Raw genomic sequence first — 25693 nt, forward strand, 5'->3', positions numbered from 1 at the left:
CGATCCCCGGTATTAAAAAAACAAAAAGAACAGGTATGAGATCATGATTGAAGTCCTTCCTGCAAGAGCCACTGGTGATCTTAATCCTTGCCATTAATGCAGCGTTAGCAGTGCCGCTAGGTGTAGCTAGATTAGTGACATGTGATGATGTGGTAAACTTAGTTGTTGAGCCTGTTGTTCTGTCTGTACGTAGTTGGCTGGGGGGTGGCGTTGGAGTTATCTAACTTTGAAAAATCAGAAAAATTACTCTTCTGTCACATCTGGGAGATATAAATTTAGATATAGAGAATATCCACAGATACGTTGGAGTCAAATTATGTGCTTGGGAAAAGGCAATGTGCTGATTTCTAGTTATTGCAAGGATAAGGCCATTGGTCCCATGACCACATCTTCTAGGCCCTCAGTTGAAGCATAAAGATTAGAGAAATTCAGAGGAATCCATCCTTCATTAAGGCTAAAACCACTATATTATGCTTGTCCATATTTTGCTTGAGTACATTCCATTCCCCAAGGCAATTCACCTGGTACTCTTTCACCACCTTGAATCTTATTATTTTGGGGAAGGAGTTAAAGTGAGGTAGATGGAGGTGGGCAGAGACCAAGCATCTGACTACTCTGCCTCCACAACGCATACTGTGTAGTACAAAGCAGATTTCACTACCTTGATTTAATCTGAGTATAATGTTTTCAGGTTTTTATGTTTATAAATCAGTTCCATGTGGTTTAGAAGCGATAGAGATTTGTTTGGGGCTCCTGGACAAGATGTAGAAGAAAGGGCCCTCCCTAGCCCATCCACCATTGGTGGATACTCTTTTCTTACCATGTAAGAAGCTTTTAGGTTGGGCCGGGGATTTAGCTCAGTGGTTCTGGCGCCTGCCTGGCAATCGCGAGGTCCTGAGTTCAATCCCCAGTACCAAAATAAATAAATAAATAAATAAAAAATAATAAGCTTTTAGTTTGCATTGTATTCTTTCATACACTTATCCAATATTTTGTCTCAGTGACACAACTACTAACTGTATAGTTAGGTAGGCGCTAAAGAAAAAGCTGGTAAACTGACCTTGAAGGAGTTTATATGAACAAGTAGTTCATATATAATTTAATGTCACCTCACAATCTGTAGTGTGAAGGAAAATAAAGCAAGTTATCGTTAGGAGCTTACAGCCTTCATAGGTGACTTCCTTTACATTTTAGCGGGAGGGTTTTTTTGAAGACATTGCGTCCCTTTGAATTTTGAAATGGAGTTTACTAGCTGGGGAGGTCATAGGAGTGCAGAATGCTTAGCTGGAAGATACTTCGAAGAAGTCACTTGTCAAGTGAGTAGTTCAGACATACTGAATGTTTGACCACAGAGCACACTCCCCCGCGCACCTCTCACCTTCCAGGTAGAGAGTGGCCTTTACCATCCAAATCTTTTAAGTGCACTAATTATTTGTCTTCTTTGTCCTCTTTTTACCTCCCTTATTATTGCAGCCTGATTGAACTGTATTTTCACCTCCTTCCTTTCCTGTTGCCTTACTACTTATTAACAAGAACTGTGAACCTTTCCAGTCTCTTTCTTTTTTGTAACGTGTTCTATATCCAAATTACCACCTACAGTGCCAAGGCTGCTTCTGGGGCATTGTTGGCCTCTCCTCCTATCCCTAATTAAAAGAGAAACCAATGGTGGATTGTAGTCCAAGAATGCACGGGACCCTGGCTCTGCCTCTGTGAGTAGCTTTTTATCTCCAGAGCAAGTTACACTGGATGTCAGTTTTTTCTATGGAGTGTGGCATCTGGATCATATGACCTTCACCAGCCCTTCTGTCCATAAAGTTCTGTGGATATTATATGGCAGGGAAGGGTGTGGGTGGGTGCATATGTCCGTGCTTCCTGGGACCTAGGGTATTCCATTATCCATTTGGTAGAACTTAGCAAGATACTTCTCAAACTTTCATCTGCGGAGTTGAACAATTGCTACTGTGATGTAATATTTATTCTCTTTTGCTGACAACTGTCCTCTGGGCTAGAATCAGTATTATAAATAGAAACGAAGAGTTGGGTGTATGTCTGTACCCCTATTTGTCTCAAAGATGCACTTACCTCTCTTACATACCTTACTCCCTCCTCCCACAGAAACACATTCTTCAAGCTTGTCCTTAAAAAATAGTATTGTGTTAATAGTTAATTATATTTGGGAACCAGTAGAGCATAGGAATGTGGGGATGGTCAGACTGGAGAACAAACACTGCCAATGTTCTTCAGTGTTCTTGAGCTCAGAATTAAAACTGCTGCTGTTTTATCCCAATCTGATAAAGCATCTGAGAGAATAAGCATGAAGAGGGAGTGTTGCTCGCCTACCTGAAGAGGAAGCAAGCAACTTTGCTTGGCAAGCCTTTCCACCTTTTTTTGCCCAGCTTTCCCAGTCAGAGGCACTGCACCATTAGTGCAGATGAAGGTGAGGGAGAAAGAATCTCAACTCTGTTTCTAAGACAAAGGAGATGTGGAACAGCTTATCAATGTTGATGATGATTCAAAACATGTATATTCCACCTTACTTTAAATTACCAGCCAGAGGAAGTTCTAAACGTCTTTGCAGCATGCATTAAGCATACATAAATGGCTAAGTTGGTAGCTCAGAAATACTTTGGCCATGGCCAAAGCAGCCATAGAAATACTTCCTTATATGTGTGTGATGCTTGCTGCATATGTAGTAAATCTTTGTCTTTAAATCCTTACTTAAATGTAACTTACAGAAACAAATCATTTAAATTGACGCTAAATGCACAGTCAAATTCAAATTAAGTAAACATTAAAAATCATTTGAAATTAAAGATATGGCCTAGAGGATTAGGTAAGATGTGTTAGATTTTTCAAAGATAATGACTGGCTATGTGAATAACAGATGGCACCAGGACCCTTTAATCCCTGAGGGAGGTGGAGACCTATATTGCTTTACATCCCCTGATTATTACTCTGTAATATCCAATCTTTCATAAACATTTCTCTTCTTGCTCCCTTTTCCTTTCCAAGATGGTCTGTATTTTTTGGCCCTTTTCACCTTGTAAATAATCTCTACGTCCTGAAGCACTAGATAGGGACAGAGCATGACATAAGAAAAATTACTGGAATTTTATCCTTCCTCCCTTGTTTTTACTTCACCTCAAAATCCATGTATTAACAAAGGTAATTTTTTTGTAAAGGGATGGAGAACTCTAAAACAAAATCCACAGTTTTTTGAAAAGGCAACTGATGGAAATGGCAAGATGATTGGAAAAATTAAGTTAATCAAAGCTTGATTTGTGTTCTCACATTGGCTTTTACTATAGATGGCATCACAGTACCAGTGATTAACAGGTTAATTGCTATGAAGGTGCAAATGAACTTATTAAGCATAAAATTATTGTATGCTTTATTTGGAAGTGTAAAATTCACATTCATTCCATCAAAGACATTTTTTTCATCATATAGATTACCCTAAGGACTAAAGAATGCTCACCCAGAGAGCCCACTGTGAGATAACGTATATCCATGATAAATCTTGTTTAACTTTAAATTTTAAAAGCAGTTTTACTATGTGATTGTTCTTTGAACTATGCTTTAAAGTTAATAAATGGAAAAAAGTGTGGAATATTAAAGTGTGTCACATAGAAGTTTTAAAAATTGGTGTTTTGCCTGCTTTAAAAAAATAAAAAGGAGACTGGGAAACACAGCTGTTAGAGCTTTGATAGAGGTTATGATTTTCAGCAGTATAGTTTATGGTACAGATGGTACATACTCTGGGTATAGCTGAAACAGTAATTGATGGTTTCTGTTTCCCTCCTCCTCTGCTAGATTCAAAAGTGCAGAATACCTTTTTCCCAAGGCAGGAATTTTTCAGTTTCCAGTTCCTGTCTATAATTAATAAACAACTCTTTTATTGTATATTCTGTACTACTCTGCAGTGACCTGAGTGTTGGCCCTTCTTTTTTCCTTATGGTAGGCTTCCCTAGGTTTGAAATAATAGTTTGGGGGAAATCCTGCTTCTCAGTACTAACCTGCAGCTTATATAGCCTATCCTCAGTCCAAACAACATATAATTTTTCACTTAGAATACAAAAACCATGTCTTGCATTGCTCCAAACAAAATTAGCAAAAACAACAAAACAGAAAGGCAAAAGAAGCAGAAATGCTAAGTACCAGTGTCATACACTTTAAAAAGTTAAAGTTGAGTTAAAAACTCAACTACAGCAATTACTAGAATCCCAGGTATTTCCCAAGTTTTGAGCATATTTTTAAGAAATATTTCAAATGAGATATCTTCTTGTATCTGACTTTTTCTGTCACTGATAAATATAAATAAAATATGAATTTGTAACACTCCCCCCAGGAGGTTATAGTACTTTTCTGTTACATTTTTACTAAACATCCAAATAGTTATCCTAAATGGTTTTTTCAGTATCAACAATAGTAAGCACTTTTAGTCTTTAACTGTCAATATATAAATGACACTCTATGGATTCTGAATTTGTATTGTGAATACTTATAAAACATGGAGACTAAAAAAGGAAATAATCTTATCACACAATTCTTAAAAATTTTTGTTTCACAATATATGCTCATACCAGATAAAAGTTTGAGTGAGATCATTTTTTCATGTCTTACTCCATTGTTCTAAACTTAACATAGTGTATCTTTTATTTTTAATTCTTCTGTTAATTTTCACTTTCAAAAAGTAAACTATTATGTAGATTTTCAACATCTGTGAAGTGTTCAATACTTCTGTAATGTACTATAAGTGTTCATTTAGAGAAAAGCCTGTTCAGGGTTTAGCTATAACTATTAATGGTTCAAAATCCCAGTGATAAAATTATTCTAGAGGTTTTCCTAGTTAGTATCTTTTACATGTTATCCAAAATAGTACTTTGGTGAGAGAACTTTAAGTGAAGCTTATCATTTATACAATTACTGGAATTGAAGTGAAAAGTTAGAACTCAAAACTGATAGTTACTTCCTTGACATATGCTTTTCAAACAATTTATAAGATTTTTGAAATTTAGAAAGTTTTTTAAAAACTAAGTTCATCCTAATGCAACAATGTATTTCTCTGTTTTGTTTGTTTTTTGGGGTTTTTTTAGTCTTTTATATTAAGATTTACGGGAGGGAGGCACTAACAAATCTAGTACCATGTGGCAGTGTTTTGCACTCTGCTCTTGTGATTTGAACAAGCTAAGTCGCGAGGAGAGGATATGGAAGTAGAGTTTGTTACAGTACAATGTATTTCCCCCCACCCTTTCCCCGAAGATTTCCCAGCACAGGCAGGATTCAATGTGTAGCTCACTTGGAAAGCATACGTGATACACAGTCGGCTTCCATCAGCATTTAAAATTAAATCCCAGATCTTTCTCCGCCGGAGAAAACTTACTTTCAAGTTCAGTGTGAGTAGGAAAAGGTCCTGAAGCCAGAATTCATTGGATGCTCTTTGCGAAACCTGTCCGCAGTTCGTGATGCTGAGACGTTAAATGCGACCTACACGCTCCCCGGCTGCCCGACAGCACTGCCCCGCGTGGAGCACGCGGCTCTCTCCTGCTTACCTGAGCTGCCTGCGCCGAGCCGGGCGGGGCGGGCCGAGCCCCGGCCGCTTTCGCGCCGCGCTGCGAGCGGGCTGTGCGCGCTCCGGGAGTCGCCCGAACAATGCAAGCGGGACACCGAGCGCGCCCGGCCTTTGGGCGTTACGTCATTGCGCAGCCTTATAAGGCGCTCGGCATGTGCTGCGCGGGCGGCGGGGGCGCCGGTGACAGCCAGATCCTCGGCGGCACTGCAGAGCAGTGCGCTCGGCTCCCGCCGACGACCTGGCAGGGTGGACCCACCGGCTCCCCGCAGCACCCTCCTGCAGGGCTGTCCGAGCCGTTGGGGGTCATGGTTTGTCCGCCCTGTAACTTTTTCTCCCTCTGGGTTCCTAAAACGTCTCTTAATGCTTTGGATTCTTCAATAACGTCCTGTTATTTTCATGTAAACTTTTAGAAATACATTTTTGTTACATTAGTTTTTCGGTTTCTGGGGGGAGGCGGGAAAGAGAAGTAAAAAGTTAACGTGTCTTTGGACATCTCCGGGGGGTGATTTAGACTTCAAACCTTCTCTTTCCTCTTTGTAAAGAGTAGGGGGTCCTCAAAGGATAGCATTTTATTTCCCGATGATGTAACTACCAAACAATTCTTTAAGTGATGATGGGAAGGCCAGATGAAATCTTATTTTTTCAGTGTTTTTACCGAAAGAATCTCCACGTTCCTCATTTCTGTCTGCATGCCTGTGTTTTAACGAAAGCAGTTAAAACTAATCAGATTAGTTGGCAGGGAAATATTTCTAAAGAAAATTATGTTTTGTGCTGTACTTGCAAGGCAAAGTATAAAAATAGAACTTTAGGACCAGTTTTAATCTATTTGTGCTCCTCTACCAGCAAACAATACAAAATAAAGACAGAAGCAGAAACTGGCCAAATATTACTGAATTAAGCCTATTATCCTCTAGTGTGGGATAGATTTACTGTGTAAATCTCATTTCTGGTAAATGAGAATTAACCTCTTAATTATCTTGAACATAAGTAAAAGAAACAATCTCTAAAGTCCTAGCCCAGCTATATGAATCTGCTAAGTAAATTAGGGACATGGCAGCCTTATTTGCAAGCTTTAAATGAGTTGAATAGTTTTAGTAGCTTGAGTCTATTTAAAACTTCTTTTTAAATTACATTAAAATAGGATCGCTTCCTATTATGATGTACATATGTCTGTAGAATTATTGTTCCCACATGTTTTGTCAAACAGTAATAATGAAAGTAGTCCGCTTGTTTCATTTTCTTAGTGTGGGGTGGAGAAAGGATGGTTGCAGAGCTATATAGTGGAAATGATGGGAAATAAAGATCCAGGACACAAAAATAAGTATGTGCCCTCTGCTAAACCAGCGGCTCACGTTGCCAGTTCTTCTAGAATACTACTGGGAAACCTAAAGTCACTCCTGCTTTTCATATATACTGTTTAAAGAGAATTGAATGACCATACCCACCTGCTGAATTAAAATTGTAAAATTTATTTGCAGTTTTTGTATTAACATTTTAGATGTTAGTTTTTTTAATTTTACTACTCTGCCTTAATTTTGTTAAATACACTAATCTTTTCAGTTTTCTGTGGTTGCCTCATACTTTTTAAACATAACTTTCAGGATTTCTATGCTAGATTTTTTTAAAATTGCAAATGAGATAAAATGACTTATGGAAATTACTTGAAACACAAATGCTGGATCTCAGCCCCAAAATGATAATAAAGTACCTTTACCCAAAAGCTACCATTTCTGTAGCTTGTTTTGTCTTTTTCCCTGTCTTGGGGGCAAAGATTGTTCCTAAAAAATTGACACTGCCATTTATTTCTTGTATTTTGCATTTATGTTCATTCTTTTGGCTTCCTATTTCCCCTGTAAAATATTTATTATTTCCAGAATCATTTCTTCCCTTTTTTTTAAGCTCTATTCTGAATGTAGAAAAAGTGAATAGCTGTAAGAGTTATCCAAGGTTCTTGAAGACAGAAGAAAGAATACTAGGGCTACTACTCCTATTTTGCCTTGCTTGGTGCCCTGTTGCTCCCAGAAGCTCTGGTCTCTGACCCAGCTGTGACTCAGCTTTCCAACTAAGGTCATGGTATGTGACCACTTTCTTCAGTAACCAATAATAACCTTTACTCATTGAACTTGTAGATCATCCCCAGTACTGCTCTAAATGCATTCCATCCCCTAATCTTCACCATACATTTTCAGGTGGTGTTGCCCATTCTTTTCACATGAAGAAACACATTTGAGAGGGTGATGCGGTTTGACCAAGATTGTACCCATAGTTAAGATGCAAGTGTTTAATACAGCCTTGAACTTAGCTTGTCAGAACAATTTGCTCAGAATCTCTCAGGGGTGTTTTAGGTAAAGGAATACTCTCCTTTAGTTGAGAAGTTTCAATATTCATTTTCTAGACTAAATGTTGAACTAGGAAAGCACATACCCACCCTCTTCTTAGGCTCCACATCATACCCACCTGCCTGTGGGATGACTAATTCTAGGAAGTGTCATTCAAATGGGAGACATTATGGATTTCTATTATTTGCTAAGACAGTTTTCTAGGAGGTAGCAGCAATGCGTCTTGTTCTAATAAAATTAGAGTATTTTATTAAAATTAAAGCATCATTTCCTACAGATCAAAGTCAAGAGTTTTGAGAAAGTGTGGCCTTTATACAATTTAAGTGCCACTTACAGTTTGCTCCATTGGTGACAGGAGTTGATGAGTAAGCTTTTACTTCCTTCCCTTTTCCTATGAAAATTCTTTGGAGATATAGTTTTTGTTCTTTTAACTTATGACATATATTTACTACAAAAATAGTAATAGAGCTATGACCACTGTTCCTCAACATAGTCTGAAAAAATTTTACTTTCTACTCCAGCTATATCCAATTATTATGTGATTCTTTTTTTGTTTTATAATCAGGAATTTGTTACAAGTAATCACATACAAATTAAGGTCCCTTCTACAATTAGTAATCTAAATTTGTGGTAAAAAGCAGCAGCTTTAAGGTGTTATTTAGAAATGGTAAAAAGGAATTTTCCTCCATATCTAATTACTTTCTGATATGGGAAAAGAGGTTTGTAGGTAACAAGGCTGGAAACCAGAAAGTCTCAACTGGATTTAGCCTTAGGAAATTACTTCCTAGATAGTCAACAGCCACTGAATATCAGCAGTTTCTCATGGTTCAAGCTAATGGAAGAGGTTATTACAATGGCCACAGCAGTTGTTATTAGTAAAGTCAATCACTACTAATCATGACAGTGTCATCATTATTTAATAGGTTTAAAATACAATTAATGTGCTGCTAAGCATGAAGTGCCAGAGAAGCAGTAATTAACTGAATCTTCAGTTTTCACTGCTGGTTCTTTTATTGGTGAAAGGGCTGTGCACTATGCTCCTTAGGAGTTGTGCTACAAGCTCTGAGATGATAAGGATTAACTTTGTTTTGTTTTGTTTCTTTGACCAGGGGTTGAACTCAGGTCCTTGCGCTTGCGCAGCAGGCAGCAAAATCACTGAGCTAAATCCCCAGCGATAAAGATTAACTTTGAATGTGACACATTTGCTCCTTTGCCTCTATGAAATAATGCACATTGAAACAGTATGTAGTTGTCCCTCTTAATGGTAGTTTCAGAAAAATATTAAATGGAAACACTTTGTAAGTTTTAATTCTTATAGTACATTGTTGTAATTGTTTGCTTATAATTGTCATTAATTCCTTGCTGTGACTGTTAATGAAAATTCATTATAGATGTGATGTTTAGGAAGAACAAAGTTTATATAAGGGTCAATACTGTTATTCTCATTTTCAGGCATCGGGAGAACATCTTTTTTTTTTTCCCCCATTAACTTTATTGGTACATTTTAGGTATAGAATACAGTTGCATTCATCATTGGGATCTTATACCATTACATGAGTCTCTTTGTTCTTATTTTTTTTCCCCTTTCCTTGCCCTCCTTTCACCCCTTCCACACTTCCCTATTTGCAAAGACCTTGTTTCCATTCTTTTCCTCTTCTCATATTTTTTCCTTCCCCTTTTTTCCCTTCCCCTACCCCTCCCAATTCCCCTGCTCTTTTAGACCTTTTCTTCCTGTTTCACAATATCAGTTATACATTTTTAAATTACAATATTAAAATCTAGGCGACATTACCACAGACTTTACAGACTTTAAAAGGATATAGAAAGCATATTACAAAAATCCTTTTTGAAATAAATTTGACAACTTCTAGGAAGTACCTTGGAAGACAAATTAATGAAACTAACTCTGGAGGAAATACAAAATTTGAATAGCACCTATTAAAGAAAATATATTCCTAGCTTGAAAACCTACCTATATGACAACAGCAGGCTCATATACATTTTAACTGATAAATTATATCAAACAAATTAAAGCAGAAAAAAGAAGGAACACTTCTCCCCTCATTTTAGGAAATCAACATTGTGCTAATCCTAAAGCTGGATAAAGATAATAGAAGAAAAAAGTATGAACATAGTTAGAAATTTGTTTAACAAAACAAACTCTTAGAAGTCAGATCTGGCAGGATGTAGAAAGTGGTTTTGTTATAGGGATGGCAGTGTTGGTTCAGCATTGGAAGATCCACCCCCAAAAGTCATCATTTTAACAGAGGAAAGGAAAAAGCCATATGATCCTGTCAGTAGTTGGAGAAAGAGTATTGGACTGAATTCTACAGCTGTTCATGGTAAAAGCTATCAGGAGACTAGAAGTAGAACAGAACCTTCTCAACAGATTAAAGACATGTACTCCATACTTCCAGCGAGAACACCTTATATGAATGGAGAAGATACAATGCTTTCTCCTTAAGGTGGGGAACAAGGGCAGATATGTTTACTCTTTATCTGTCCATTAAACTTTGAAACCTAGGCCCCACCAAAATAGTCTGGCAATAAAATGACACAACTAGGATAGGATTGGCATGGCAGAAGCAAAATCTTTATGTGTAGATGAAATGATCATCTACAGAGAAAATACTAAGAAATCTCTAGGAGCTCCTAGAACTTGTACTTGAATTCAGCAGGATTAGAAAACACAAGGTATATATAAAATTTCAGGTCTGTGTATACTTGCTATAAATGAAGAATTGGATATTGAAATTTAAAAGTTATGTAGGAGTACAAAGGACCTAGAAAAGTTAAAAACAAAAACAAAAACACTGTTGGAACACGTTTAGTACCTAGTTTTAAGACTTCCTCTAAAGCTACAGTAGTCAAGGCAGTGTTGGTGTAAGAAAAGACATATAGATCATTTGAATAAAACAGAATCTAGAAATTGAACTACATACATATGGTCCACTGAGTTTTGAAAGATTATTTAACATTAGCATTTTGTAGAATATAAACTCAATTCAAGAGCAGAGGAAGAGATAGTGTTTTCAGCAAATGGCACTAGAACACCTGGTATCCATATATAAAAAATTAACCTCAACCCTTTATTTCCATACATGAAAATAACTTGAAGGGATTTATGAACCTAAATAAGAAAGCCTAAAAGTATGAAACTTTAAGAAGAAATTATAAGGGAAAATATTTATGAATTCAGGGTAGGCAAGAGCTACCTAGGATACAAAAGACATGATGTATAAAAGAAAAAAATTGATAAATGAGATTCCATCAAAATTTAGAACTTTAAATGACATCATTAAAATGAAAAGTAGTCCTTAAACAGACCATATTTACAATGCATATAACCTATGAGCAGAATATATAAAGAACTCTTACAGCTCATTAATAGACAACCCAATTAAAATGTAGACATAAGAAGATGATAAATAGCCAGTATAGCACAAGGAATGCTGTGCAACTCTAGAATCAGAAAAATACTAATCAGTACAATAATAAGATTGAATTATACACTCATTAGGGAGATGAAGTTAAAAGTTTTAAAAGCCTTGTCATGACTTTTTCTTTTTGTTGGATTCTCCGCCTTTGTGTTTAATTTGCCACGCCCAATGGATTCATTCTGCTGGGTTTCCTGGGGTTGTGATCCTCATTGTCTTTTCCTAGGGTATTGTCTAAAATTTTTTGGAGTGCTGGTTTGGTATTCATGAAGTTCCTGAGGTGCTCTTTATCATGAAAGGATCTTATTTCTCCATCAATTTTGAAAGATAGTTTTGCAGGGTATATCAATCTGTGTTGGAGGCTGTTTTCCTTTAGGGCTTGAAGTACATCACTCCAAGCTCTTCTTGCCTTGAGTGTTTGCATTGAGAAGTCTGCTGTGATTCTGATGGGCTTTCCTTTGTATGTGATTTGTTTCTTTTCTCTCACTTCTTGTAGAATTTTATTCTTCTGTTGGATTTCTGGAATCCTAACTATTATATGCCTATGTGTAGATTTTTTTTGATTAAGGCTATCTGGAGTCCTATATGCCTCTCTTATCTGTATGTCAAGTTCTTTTCCCCTCCTTGGGAAGTTTTCTGCCATCACTTCTGTGAAGAGTTTTTTTTATGTCATCTACACTCTCTCCTCTTTCTTCATTGACTCCAGTCAGTCTTATGTTATTCTTCTTTGCATCGTCTAGCAGCTGCTGGATTGATTTCTCATGTTCCCTTACAATTTTAAAGCAATTTTTCTTTTCCTGATCACTAATTGCAATCTTATCTTCTATATGTGAAATTCTATTTTCACATTGATTCATTCTGCTGCGCAGACTTTTGATGGAGTTTTTAATCTCTTGTAAATCTGTTTGTATCTGTTTTATGGATTCCATTTGTTTCCTATGTTGGGATTCCATCATGTTCCTCAGATCCTCTATTTTTTTATCTGTGTCCTCTCTAGATTTATTAATCATGTCTTGCACCATGAGCAAAATCTTTGCTGTTATCTGAGTAATTATTTCTGATTTCATTTTTCCCAGATCCTCTTTTGTTGCCAGTTCAGAGAGTCCAGGTGGTTGAGTATCAGAGTGTTCCATCTCGTTTCCCTTTGGGGTTGTTGTAGGTGATCTGGAAGTCTGTTTTTGAGGCTTGTTTATGTGTCTTCTCATTTCCACAGGGGGCCGGGGGTGCTTCTGGCATCTACATGGCTCACCTTCTCTGCCCTAGGAGCTTGGGATGGCAGCGGGGGAGCTTCCTTCCAGGTGCTGGGACCGGCTGAGCTTCTCTGCCCTAAGAGCCTGGGATGGAGGCGGGGAGCTTCCTTCCGGGTGCTGGGACCAGCTGAGCTTCTCTGCCCTAGGAGTTTGGGATGGCAGCGGGGGAGCTTCCTTCTGGGTTCTGGGACCGGCTGAGCTTCTCTGCCCTAGGAGTTTGGGATGGCAGCCTGGGAGCTTCCTTCCGAGTGCCTGGACCGGCTGAGCTTCTCTGCCCCAGGAGCCTGGGATGGAGGTGGGGGAGCTTCCTTCCGGGTGCTAGGACTGGCTCAGCTTCTCTTGGAGAACATTTGGTACCATTACCCCTTGCAGATAAAGGATTACCGTATGAACAAAGAAAAATAGCAATTCTTATTAAGTATCTAGTCCTGTATGGTAATCTGAACAGGATGGAGACAGATACTGGATAGCATGATGAGAGGGAGAGCTCCATAGTCCTGCCTTGCTTTATGCTACAGTTGGATTGGCTGGAATGTGAGCCTCTCCTGGTAAGATATGCTGCACCACAGTACCACCTAACATCTTACTGACAGCATCCTTGCAGAACAGAGAAGCTTTGCTTCTAAGTACCAGGTAACTCTGTTATGGATCTTGTGCTGGTCTCTACTCTGCTGCTACTCAAGCTTAGGAGGAGGAAGAGTAAAGGAACTATACGTAGGTAGACTAGAGCAATTGTAGACTAGAGCAAAGAAGATATCTGGGGGTGGAAGCACCGCTCCTGGGGCAGTCATTTTTCTGACTTTTTCTTTTCACTCTTCTTTCTGTTCTCCAGGTCCCACATGCCTGGATCTGATAACACAGATATTTGTATAGAGTACACCACTCTTTGGGCAGGGCAGCATTTACACTATGCTCTAGGAGCCCTTAATAACCCTAATGTACATATAGACTGCAGTGAACCTGGATATACTTACAGAGTCTCACTTTTATCTGCAGCAGTCTCTGGTCGCAGCGCCTATAAATGTTCATGTTTCCAGAAGTATTTCAACTACTCCTAATACTTTAGCTGCCTTTAATTCTAGGATTGCAACCTATATCCTTAGCACTAACTCAGGCTCTTAACAGCAACAGTCTGAACGATGAGACAAGGGATGGGAAGTCCTTTATTAATATTAAAGTGAATGATTTTTTTTTTAAGTTATGAAATAGTTCATTTTTGTTTTCATTAAAAAAAATAGGTATCCTTGTAATTTGGAAATATAGAGAAAACAATCTTACACATAGTCCTACCGTGTGAATACTGCCAACTATTAAGTTTGATGTACTATAATTCCTTTTAGTCTTCTAAGGATTTGTAAAACAATGGCTTTCATACTGTACTGTATGTTTGTGTATACATATGAAAGGATATGTTAAGTGTCTTTATACTGCTTTTATATATATTTTAATCCTGGTGCTTTTCTGTAGAACCTGGGTTATTTGAAAGCATATGTTTACATATTCTCCTTGAGATGGTGGTCACAAAGCTAGCCACTCTCTGCCCCTTATCATTACTATGTTCTTGATCAAGTAAAACAAGGAAATCTAGATTTAGTATGCAATTTTGTATTGACCAGAGACCTCTTGGTCTTGGCTTATGTGGGTTGCTATGAGTTAGTTATGGGACCCCAGTGAACAAGCATCCCAAATTGGAGAGAATGAAGAGTCAATAATATAACACCACCATTATTTGGGAAGCAGGAAAAGCTTGTTATTTAGGTCCAGTCCATTTGCTTATTTATTTGTGAAAACATTTTTGTGTTTCCTTGGTAACTAATAATAGTTTGGAGAAATTGTTGAACTCACAAGTATTACTGCAAGAGTGAAAAAACCCTAGAATCACAAAAATAGAGAAGGAAAAGACCTATTAGGTCATCTTTCCTGTTCCTTGCCAGTACAAATTGTTCTCAATACATTGTCTAGTCCAGTTTTTAAAGGGACTTTTTTCAAATAGCTTGTACACCATATTTTAAGTAACACATTTTAAAAGAAACTACTCTGATAAATTTTTTTCATGTGGATGTGGACTTGATATAATAAAGGTAAAAATATTTGTGGAGAAAAGGATTCAAAGTACAATTTAACAGGGTTTTGGTTGAAATAGTTTTTTTAGTCACTGGAATAGTTTAGGATGCCTTTGGAATAGTTGACCAAATAAGGCAAAGCAGGTGAATAAGTTGAATTTATTTGTTTTCTTTTATCTTTGAAAATAAATATAGCAATGCATGAGGTTAATTAACCTGTCCAAGATCACAGAGCTTGTAAATGGTGGCATCACAGTTTCACCTGTAGATTCACTTCAGCAATTGCTGATAGATATCACATTCAGTGTCCTCTAGGAGGATTTCAACTTGAGATAAACAGTACTGACTTGAAATCACAGATCTTTGTACCTCTCTATTTGCCACCTTGTTCACTGGGCTTGTACTGTGGAGTGGAAGAGTGAGAATAGTTCATAGAACTGAGACCCAGGCTGGCATGCACAGGTGGGAAGCACTCAGGCCAGAATGCAGTACTTTTTAACTGCAGAATTTGAAAGTGTTTATGCTTCACACAATTTCTTCTCTTTTTCCTCTCCTCCCCCACTGTCTTCTCTCCCTAATTATTTATGGCACTGTCAGCGCTAAAACAATAATAATGGAAATGAAATGAAAAGGATCATTTAAAATCCTTCCATGCCATGTTTCAAACTGTTTACATTTATTGCCAATTGTGAGTTTCTTATGTTGTTTAACTTAATCTTTTTAGATTATGATATAGATTTTAGAATCTCATCAAATATATTGTTAAAATTGCACTGAATGAAGTTTCACAGCTCAAGTATGCCACTTCTAGAAAAAATATACAGGTAGTAGGAAAGAAATTTCTGACATTTACTGAGCCTAGTGTGTGCTGATCTCTGCCTGGCCCTCTATCTCTGATATCTCAAGCCTCCTCCCCACTTTATGAGATTGTGTATGAGGACTGGGCATTCTGCAAACCTGATACATGAGAAAATGAATGAAAAGAAGTGCTCCAAATCTAGTAGGAGAAAGGGGAGCATTTGTGCATAAAGTACTCACGCCTATGAACTATAAGCTTTTGGTTCATTTCTGTGCCATTTATTTCACAACCATTATGGCAAATATGTGTGCAAAATGTGATGGGAAGCTATTTTCAGTAATCAATTTTGGCTGTCATTCTTTTGAATCAACTGAATACTGGTAAGATCTGTGCCCAGACTGTTCTTTCTTCCATTTTATCAAGTTTCTTAGTTTCCCTTGATCACAAATATTTTTTCCTAATGAAATATCCATGGGAAAATTGTTAGGTATGCAAGTGGGAGAAATTGTGTCATGGGCTACTCTGACAGCTTGTGGACTTGAGAGGGCAGACTCAGTTTCCTTTCATCATGTGGCTTCTCGGTGACTTGGCAAAACGTATTAGACAACAGTGCTGATTTCTTTTTAAACATAATCAAAAACCTCTAGCTGAGTTTCAAACATGCAGACCCAAGTTTCAGTTACTATGTATGACTACTGCCCTAGTAAGGCCAGGAGAGCCAGTTGCAGCTTACTTCCACTGGAAGCCCAGAGGACCATTTGGTGGGAACCTAATATTCTCGGTGATTTCCATTTTACACTCAGATTTATCTCCAAATGAAACTCTGATAAGATGGGTAGAATAACAAGTCTATTATATAATTGCTAATTTGTTTCATTACTGGACTAGATTATGACACTTAGATTATGCTGTAAGTTAATTTTTAAATAAATATATCTTAATAAATATATACATATACATATATCGTGTGAATGGCCCAATTATATTTCATTGTCTTGCCTTGTTTCTGACCAAAATTATTATTTTTGTTGTTGTTTGGGTTTTGGTGTTTGGGGACAGAGTCTCACTATATTGTTGAAGCTAGTCTTGAACTCACTGTATAGCCCAGGCTGGCCTTGAACTCTAGGGGATCCTCTGCCTTACCTTCCTGAGTGTTGGGATTACAGGTGTACACCACCACACCTGGCTAAAATTTATTTGTTAAATGCAAGGGTTTAAAATTTAGCAAGAATTCATAGACTTGCTATGACATTTCTTCATTTCCTTTTGAAAAATATATCATTAGACTCAAAATATAACAGTGGCCTAGGTCTCATTTGACCTTTGAGATTTGTTAACTTTTGGTTAACAGTTCATCTGTCATCTACCTGTGGTTCTTGTTCACCGAAACTTTGTAGAACCAGATACCTATCCTTCTCCTTTTCCTTCCCTCCTGTCTCCACATGCATGCATGCACAAACACATTCACTATGCAAGTGTGTGTGCAGGCTTTCATTTCCCAACAGAAAATGAAAACTAATGGAATTTAAAACTTCTTAGGTCAGGAATGGGGAATCTGTTTCCCAAGGACTACATACTATATCTTTTCATCCAATAATGGTGACTTTCAACAACTAAGAGTACTTTTTGTGCATAAAGAATTTCTGAAAATATCCCCCTTTGGTCATAATGTTTGCTTACTGGAAAGGAATTGAGTGGATAAAAAAATGCTGCATTTGTTGGTGCATGGTGGTACATGCCCGTAATGCCATCACTCTGGGAGGCTGAACAGGAGGATCACAAAGTTGAGCCCAGCATGAGCAACAAGATCCTGTCTAAAAATTAAAACAATTAAAAAATAAAGGCTAAGGATGTAGCTGAGTGGGAAGACCCTGGTTCAATCCTCAGAACCAGGTGTGGAGGGGTTACATTTTCCTTTCTAAATTGTGGGGGGCAGAATATTCAAGCAAAACTCTGTGTGTGTGTATGTGTGTGTGTGTGTGTGTGTGTGTGTGTGTACACACATGTAAGATGACTTACAGTATAAAAGAATTATGCCTAGTCCGTATCCACTGTGTTCTCTTAAGAGGCATTCAGCTACTATCAGGTTAAGTACCTTCTGTGTGTTTATGACTGTGCTGAGTTGATGGCAGCAGAGGGAGGAAGTGTAAAGCATGTCTCAGATTTTGGTGGATAGATAAAACAAATAAATAAATAAACCAAAAATAATATTAAATTAGGATCCTGTGTTGAAAAATGTTTGTAAAAGTATCAGTTCTAAAAATATTTGTTCAGCATTCATAATAAAAGTTAAAATTTCAACTAGACCTTGAAGGGTGAATGAATAATTTCAGGAAGGAAAATTACAAAGTAAAGGAGGCCTGTGCTACTTGGAGTCGCTGATTGGCTCTATGGAACAGAGCTGGACCTCTGTAGGCTGTTATTCTTGTGGTGCACATTTTAACCCTGGCTGAGGGGGAAATCATATAACGAGACCAGACTGGGAATGGCTCTTAGAATTCAAGCAGAAGGTTTTGGGTTATAACTTCATATATATGATTGGGTAACACAGACAGCTTTTGAGTTGAATAATATATTGAAAGCAGTTTTAAATTAATCATGGCATTGTTATTAAGTTCTTTCTTCATTTCATAGATTTAAATGTAATACATACATATGAAACAAAACTCAGAGGACCACAGCCCTGTTATATATTAATGATTCCCTTCAGTACTATCATTGGACAAGTTAGGGGGAAAGCAGCATCCACTGAAAAATTTTAAGTGTCTGCTCTGAAAATTAAAACAAAATAGGTCCCTAATTAAATAGGAAAGTTTTTTTAAAATATTAAATATTGGAATGGCTGCTAAAGAATGGTTTTCTTGAGCCATTTACTTAGTAAATATTATTTACCAAAAGTTCTCTCCAAAGAAAAATAAGTGGCTGAGTAAAGATTTCAGAAGACTTCAAATACCTGTAAATAAATAACCTCTGGAGTACATGAATTTGTTTGTTAATTTGTTTAGTTTGATGACAATTTTAGCAGAGGTCTCTGTTTGATCCACTACTACAAAAAGAGGGAGGGAGGCTCTTTATGTTTTAGGTACATCTTCTTGACTTCTTACCTATATATCAACAATTTTATTTATTGACCATGGAAGTTAGAGTTGAAGAAAATCTTCTTTGTTGGGATATGAACACTTTATCTTCATTTCTCTTTCTTTCAGAGAAAAAAATTCTGTGATTGTATTAATTGAGTGCATTTTGGTATATGATAGATTTCATTGCAAGAAAAAAGTAGCTCTTCTCAGAACGTTTGCTTGTTTCTTTCTGGTACTGAGCTTTGATCTCTGGTTTATTATTTATTTAAACTGCTTAAGTTTTGAACATGTATTTTGGAGTATAAGGAAAGTATCTTTTTGTCATTGATTATGTTATAGTCACAGAATGTTGTCTACCCCTTGAAATTTGTGAAGGTTTGTTTTATTGTCCCACTACGGGGTACTTGTTATTACAAGTTTCTGTTTACTTGAAGAGGAGGTATATTCCACAGGAGTTTAGTATAGTGTTCTCAGTATAGATTAATCTTGCTAATTGGATTGTTAAAATCTAATAACAAAAAAAAATCTTTTAACATAATGCCCTCACTGATTTTTTAAAATAATTTTTTTAAGTTTTGTTTTGTTGTATATATTTTTGATATATAATTATTACATTTATTTTTGGGAAATTGGTACATATCCCATCTTGATCATTTTTAATCTCCTTTTCCTTCCCACCCTCCTCTCTCTGCTCTTTCCCTTCTTCCCATCTCCAAGATTTTTCCCCGCTTGGATTATTAATTACTAAGGAGAATGTGCTGGAATCTTCTAGTGTGATAGTAATTAGTTTGTCTGTCAATTCCTGCTTTACATTTTTGAAATCATATTTATAGATAAATGTACATTAAACTCTTACTAGGATATGAAGTCTCTTTGTGTCATATGACTTCTCATTTGTAGATGCTTTTTACCTTAAAATTCTTTTTGTCTGATATTAATACAGATATTTCTAGTCCAGGGATTTAACTCAGCAGTGCCGCCACCTGCCTCACAAGCACAACGTCCTGAGTTCGGTCCCCAGTACCAAAAATAAACCACCAAAAACAAAACAAAATACAGATATTTCTTTTGATAATTAGTTGCATGGTATGCCTTTTTTCTGAACTTATACTTTCAGCATACTATATTCTTATTTTCTAATAAGTCTCATATAAACAGCGCATAGTTGGGAATTAGTATTCTAATAATTATTTTAATCAACTTTTGCAGTCTTTGTCTTTTATCAAGATCATTTAGTCTATATTTATGTTAATTGTTGATGTCTTTGGATTTGCCCTCTTTTTTTTATGGTTCTTTTATACCACTTTTTGTTCTTTTTATGTCATTCTTGGCTTCTTTTCAATTTTTTTTATTCACTTTCTGCCTCTTTATAAGTTACACACTAATATTCCTATTATTGAAGGGATTAATTAGCATATTAATTCTTCATCACATGTTAAATTCTCAGTGTAAAGCTGATCAATATCTTAATTCTCCTCCAAAACAAATAAATAAATACTTTAGAAAACTGTAACTTTGAGCATGCCCTCCCAATTTATTTGTTATGGTTACATATTTTAATTTCATCTTTTTAAAAAAATCCAAATGACATCATCTATTATTGTCATTTTTCGCAATGTTGGTTTGGGCATACCAACATATTTACACTTCCTTTGCATATCATTCCTTTTATTAACAGATTTTCATCTGGTATCACTTTCCTTTCATTTAAATGTATCTTTCAAGGTCTTTTTTTCTGAAAGTCTGTTCTTTGCATGCTCTCTCTTAACTTATTTGAACATCTTTATTTTGCTCCTGTTCTTTTTACTGGGTACATACCTCTTGCCTGACACTTGTTTTTCTGTCACCATATATATAGAAGATATTATTCCTCTGACTCCTGGCTTTCCATGTTACTGTTGAAAAGTGAGTCATCAATCTAATTTTCATTGCTTTTTGTGATATCCTCTTTGTCTTTGGTTTTCTTTTGTGATACTCTCTTTGTCTTTGGTTTTCTACAGTTTTATTGTAGTGTACTTAAGTATAGGTTTTATCTAATTTGTCCTTCCTGGGTTCATTGAGATTTGAGTCTGTGAATTGATGTCTTTATTCTGTTCTGAAAAAATTTTTACTCTCTTTAATTTTTTAAAACTTAGGCACATTGGGCCGGGGATTTAGCTCAGTGGTTCTGCCACCTGCCTCACAAGTGCAAGGACCCGAGTTCGATCCCTGGTACCAAAACAAAAAACAACTTAGGCACATTTTATTTTATTTATTTATTTATTTTGGTACCAGAGATCAAACTCGCGTCCTTGCGCTTGTGCAGCAGGCGGCGAAACCACTGAGCTAAATCCCCGGCCTTAGGCACATTTTAGATGTTAGACTTTCTTACTCTGTCTTCATATGCCTTAACTAATTACTCCATTTGTTTTGCTCATTAGACATATTCTATATAATTTTTTCAGATTTGTCTTTAGTTCACTAATTCATATTGCTTGATCTGAAATTATTACATACTTCATTTCCAAAACTTACTTTTTTTTTTTTTTAGTTTGGAAATTTTTTGTTAGCCCCTTTTTAAGTAGATCAGTCCTGTTTTTCTTTTAAAATATTAAGTAGGTTTTAACATGCTGTCTGATAATTTAAGTATCTGAGATCTTTGCAGCTCTGGATCTGCTGTTGTTTCTTTGGTTTTCAAGCATTTTGTGTTATAGTGTTATTCACATTTTTTAAAATATAGATTCATGTATCATGTTAGAAGTTCATATATGGGAATTCCTTGAACCATGGGTTGGAGGTAGCTTCTACCAGAGAGTATTTCTGTTTGTGCCAGGTAACAAGAAATATTTTTAGCGGAGAATCTCTTTGAATTTAATGTTTTCAGCTTATGGCATTATTTTTATGTTTTTATTTGTTTATTTGTTTTGAGGGGATTTTTTTTTTTAATCAACCAGTCAGTATGAATCTGGATTACAAGTTGTCACGTGTGCTACCTTGTTATTATACATTCTCAGTGGAGTTTCTCTCCTTACTTCCAATGCCATAGATCAAGAAAAGCAGTTTTTTCTTTCAGTTCCAAGGAGATTGGTTTTGTTTCTAAATCGCCCTTATTTTGACAGTTTAACTCTATAGTTTCACCTTATGTGGGTCCAGGAGAGCCCTGGGCTTTGTGCTCTGTCCTTGTGCCCCTATGATGCCATGAAGACAAAATGTAGGTTTCAAAAAACTGCTCTCAGGGCCTGGGATTTAGCTCAGTGGTGCTGGCACCTGCCTCTCAAGCCGAAGGTCCAGAGTTCGATCTCCAGTAACAAAAAAAAAAAACTGCTTGCAAAGCAAAAGCCACCTTTGGTGCTTTGCTTAATAACCACGCTGGGCTTTCACTTTCACTCAATCTTTGGCCTCAGATATTTTTTAATAACTTGCCATTATTTCATAGATATATTTTTTAAAATATGTATAATATTTTGGATTTTAAAATATTTTTGTTTGAGCATTTTAGTGATAAACACTATAGGGCTGCTATTCCATTTCACCATCAGCAATGGCCATTAGAACAATGTAATCTAATACTAAAAATCAACCTAAAAACTACATAAGAAATATCTAAAAAGAAACATTTCAGAATAATATGTTAGAGCTGTGTGGCCCTTTATGCTAATAAATTGAATTTTAACTTCTTAAGGGTTTACATCTCAGCATTTTTATTCATTGTTCAACTTACTAATAGGCCACCAGTGATTTTCCAGCTGCCAAATAATACAAATGCTGCCTCAAATATAAGCTCAGTTATTAGCAAAAATTTTAAAGTTTTAGTCTTTAGTCTTCAACTCACAAAGTTTGAGTATTAAGTCCATACATTAATAGGAAAATGGTCTCCTTTCTAGGAGATATAACTAAATTCATATTGAATGTAACTATTTTCCTGTTTTATCACAGTTATTACTGCATAGTTGAGGCAAACGTAGATTAACCAGAGTCTAATATTAAAAAGAGATGAACCAAGAAAGAGGTTAGCAAGCTCCTCATTTGCCTTCAATGAACCATTGTGAGCAATAGGATGTCATTAAGTTTTCATTCCTAGAGCTTCAGAGGGAAACTATTCTCACATGAATGATGCCTTTGAGAAAGGCTCCCTTGAATTAGGGAGCTTTTCACGGGACACTAGGTAAATCTGATTTTGTATAGAGTACCATGTAAGGTAGGATGGTTTTATATCATTGAGGAGCTCCCAGGATATAACAACTTTAACTTGTTTGCCTCCACTTGAGACCTGTCCTGAAAATAATGCACCAAGTTCTAATTTATCTCTAACCAGCATGTAACAGCTTCTGTAGGCTCAGTTCCTTTTGTAAAACATATTCCTGCTTTAAGGAATTTATAACCAGTTGTTTGGAGAGGTATTAATATAGAAAGAGATAAATTAGTTAAAAACTAAGTGGAGGGCCAGGGATTTAGCTCAGTGGTTATGCCACCTGGCTTGAAAGCGCAACGACCTGAGTTCGATTCCTGGTACCCAAAAAATTAAAAAATAAAAACTAAGTGGATTAAACAACTACATAAATAAAGCACCCTTTCTGTGCAGAGGAAGAAAAGTTTTACATCTGAAAAGGTGTGGGAGAAGGTAGTTCAGGTGAAGTTCCACTGTATTGTTTATCTGCTGTAGGTTTCATAAAGGGAGTTAGTCTGTCTGGTTCCAGATCTGGCCAAAGATTTGCTAACCCTATGAGTTTTGTGTTCTGGTATGCTGTTCCTTTCTTTCCATTGTAATTGTTACATTCTTTTGTTTGTTTTATTTTTATCATTATTGTTATTTTTTATGCTTTTAAAGACTATATCATTTATAGTTGCTTCTACTTATGGAAAATATATGGGATAATACTGAATTCTCTCTGATTTAGATCTTAGAACAATCTACTTTCTTTCAGTTAGGAGGAAAGTAAGTACTATAATCTTCAATATGTAGGAAATTCCTCATCTTGCAAAAAAGACTTTCACAGTTTAATTTGTAAGCTATTTCAGTGTACTAATCCTGTAATAAAGCTAAAAAATCTGCATTTAGTCTGGTACAATAGTATGGTGATTTTGTAGCACAGGAATAGTATAGTTTACAAGGTTTATACATAGTGTAGTTATTATAACACAGAGTGGAGGACAGTATGCTTGCAAATATATATAGATTTTAAGCTGTATTTCAGGTCAACTAGGTTTTTATGGAGTAGCTGAGGGTCTATGTGCTACATAAAGTATAATATTTATTAGCAAATATGTTCCAGGTTTCCACTTCAGATTTCAGATGAATACCTCCCTATCATTTCTATGGTAGCCCTAGGCCAACTGGCCTGAAGAAAATCACATAACTGTAAATAATCTTTCACTTCAGGTGTCATCCTTTTGAGAAGAGGTTGGTTTTTATGTAGAGGGGGAAAGTCAGGTGTTAATAACCTAGATAATGCTTATATTTATTTTATGTGGCCAAGATGGTTAAACTTAATTATATCTTACTATCAGCTGTCCCAGGTTAAATCATGACACAATGTACTTTTGGATAACTTGTAGTCACCCATTTTCACTGCTGGAAAAGTTTCTTCACAGGATAAATCATAATTTAGATTTGCAGTGGTTTCATAGGTTTAGTGGGCTGTCAGCAGGTTTTCTAAAAACTTTCTTACTATATTCTATGACATATATAAACAGTAATATTTGTGAGTTTTTCCGAGTATAATATTTCCTTTCTGTGCAAGGGCAAGTGCTTTTGTTTTAGCTGCTCTCCAAAAGAGGCTAGTCTTGATAGTGTCTGTTGAATATGGTTTAAGAAACTTTGAGTTCAGTAATAACAACTATTAGCACATGAGTTTCTTTTTTTCTTTTTTTTTTTTGGAGTCAGCTTCTTTCTCTGTAGCCTTGAACTCATGATCCTGTTGCTTCACCTTACCCAAGTACTGGAATTATAGGAGTGCACTACCACACTGGACTGTTCATGGCAATATTTCTTTATCCTAGATTCGTTTTAGTCAGCCAAAACATGATAATCAATGCATACTGAAATAAACATTCATTTCTTGTTACTGCACGTACAATACCAGACCTCCACATTTTTATCTCCTTAAATCCCTTTCATCTTTGGTGGAAACCCCCCACTTCCTTCTTAACCAATCTCTATCATTTTTTCCCATCTTAATTTGGGGCAATCCCTTAGCCCATACCCAGGAAATAGGTGCCTTATTAAAAGACTGTGGTTAAATGTTGGGTAAACTCTAAGATAACTGGACAAGAAAGTTGTATTGATAATTGGTGAGGGTTAGACAAACCCTAACCCTCCCCTATGTTGATCAAGCTCTGAGCTGTAAAGATAGTCTTTTTGTAAAGGAGGCATGTGGCTCACTAGAAGAGGGAACCATTTGCTTCTGCAAGGAATTACTGCGGGTCCATATTCTAAAGCATGAGTCACGGATGTTTTTATGATTACACATCCCTCTTAGCACATGAGGAAGAAACTTTAAAGAAAAGGAAGTTAAGAGAAAACAGAAGTGTGAATAACTGCTAATGGTGCTCTCTCTGGCTCCATTCCGTCTGCCATTTCATCATACATCAAGAGGGAAGGTCAGAGATTCTTTTCCTGGCAAATAAGTGGCAACATATGTTTGAAATAGTGAATGGAAACTATAGGAGGATGACAGGCATATGGCAATAACAAGGCAAGGGAAAATTTGTTGCCCTAATGTTAGCCACTTAATTGGTATGATCTTTAATGGAGGGACTGTTTTACTTTAAAAAGTCTGGGGCCAGGGATTTAGCTCAGTGGTTCCACTGCCTGCCTTGCAAGCGAAAGGACCTGAGTTCCATCCCCCCCACACCCTGTACCAAAAAAAAAGTCTGTATGCTCCATTAGTACAGTATTTCTATGTATAAAATGTATATATTTTCTAGTTCTGTTTGTCTTCATGAATGGCAGTCTTAAAGCTCTTGAGGCACCGTACAGAGTCCTTAAGGAAAAAATAAATAAATCTTGTCAAGAAATAAGACCCTTTGTTAAAGTAATGAAAGCAAAAAGTGAAGAAGCTCTTAAAAACAACCACTTTGATAAGCTGAAAACAGAGGAATAGGGCCCAAATACTGTCTTCAGGAGTGCTCTTTATTTAAGTAATTCTGCAGTAACAGTGCTTATGATTCATTT

The 25693-nt window shown here is 36.5% G+C and overlaps 2 protein-coding genes across 14 annotated transcripts in view; one reads left to right on the top strand and one right to left on the bottom strand.

Annotated features, from left to right (window-relative positions):
- Positions 1-25693, top strand: part of Cmss1 (cms1 ribosomal small subunit homolog) — a 399997-nt gene that overhangs the window by 49418 nt on the left and 324886 nt on the right. The window lies entirely within an intron of this gene.
- Filip1l (filamin A interacting protein 1 like) overlaps positions 1-25693 on the bottom strand; it is a 319152-nt gene that overhangs the window by 43337 nt on the left and 250122 nt on the right. The window contains exon 1 of one of the 7 annotated variants that reach the window (XM_004857962.4): positions 5553-5684. The exons of 4 other annotated variants lie outside the window; for them this stretch is intronic. The gene's annotated coding sequence lies outside the window, so the exon portion shown is untranslated. Of the gene's footprint in view, positions 1-2340; positions 5685-25693 lie in introns of those variants that run through there. 2 more of the 7 variants (XM_004857961.4, XM_087208567.1) reach the window with 2 other exon arrangements.

The sequence above is a fragment of the Heterocephalus glaber genome, unplaced genomic scaffold (genome assembly GCF_053883595.1).
Source record: "Heterocephalus glaber isolate CG9 unplaced genomic scaffold, H.glaber_assembly_v1.0 deba00000122, whole genome shotgun sequence".
In the NCBI taxonomy this organism is placed as follows: domain Eukaryota; kingdom Metazoa; phylum Chordata; class Mammalia; order Rodentia; family Bathyergidae; genus Heterocephalus; species Heterocephalus glaber.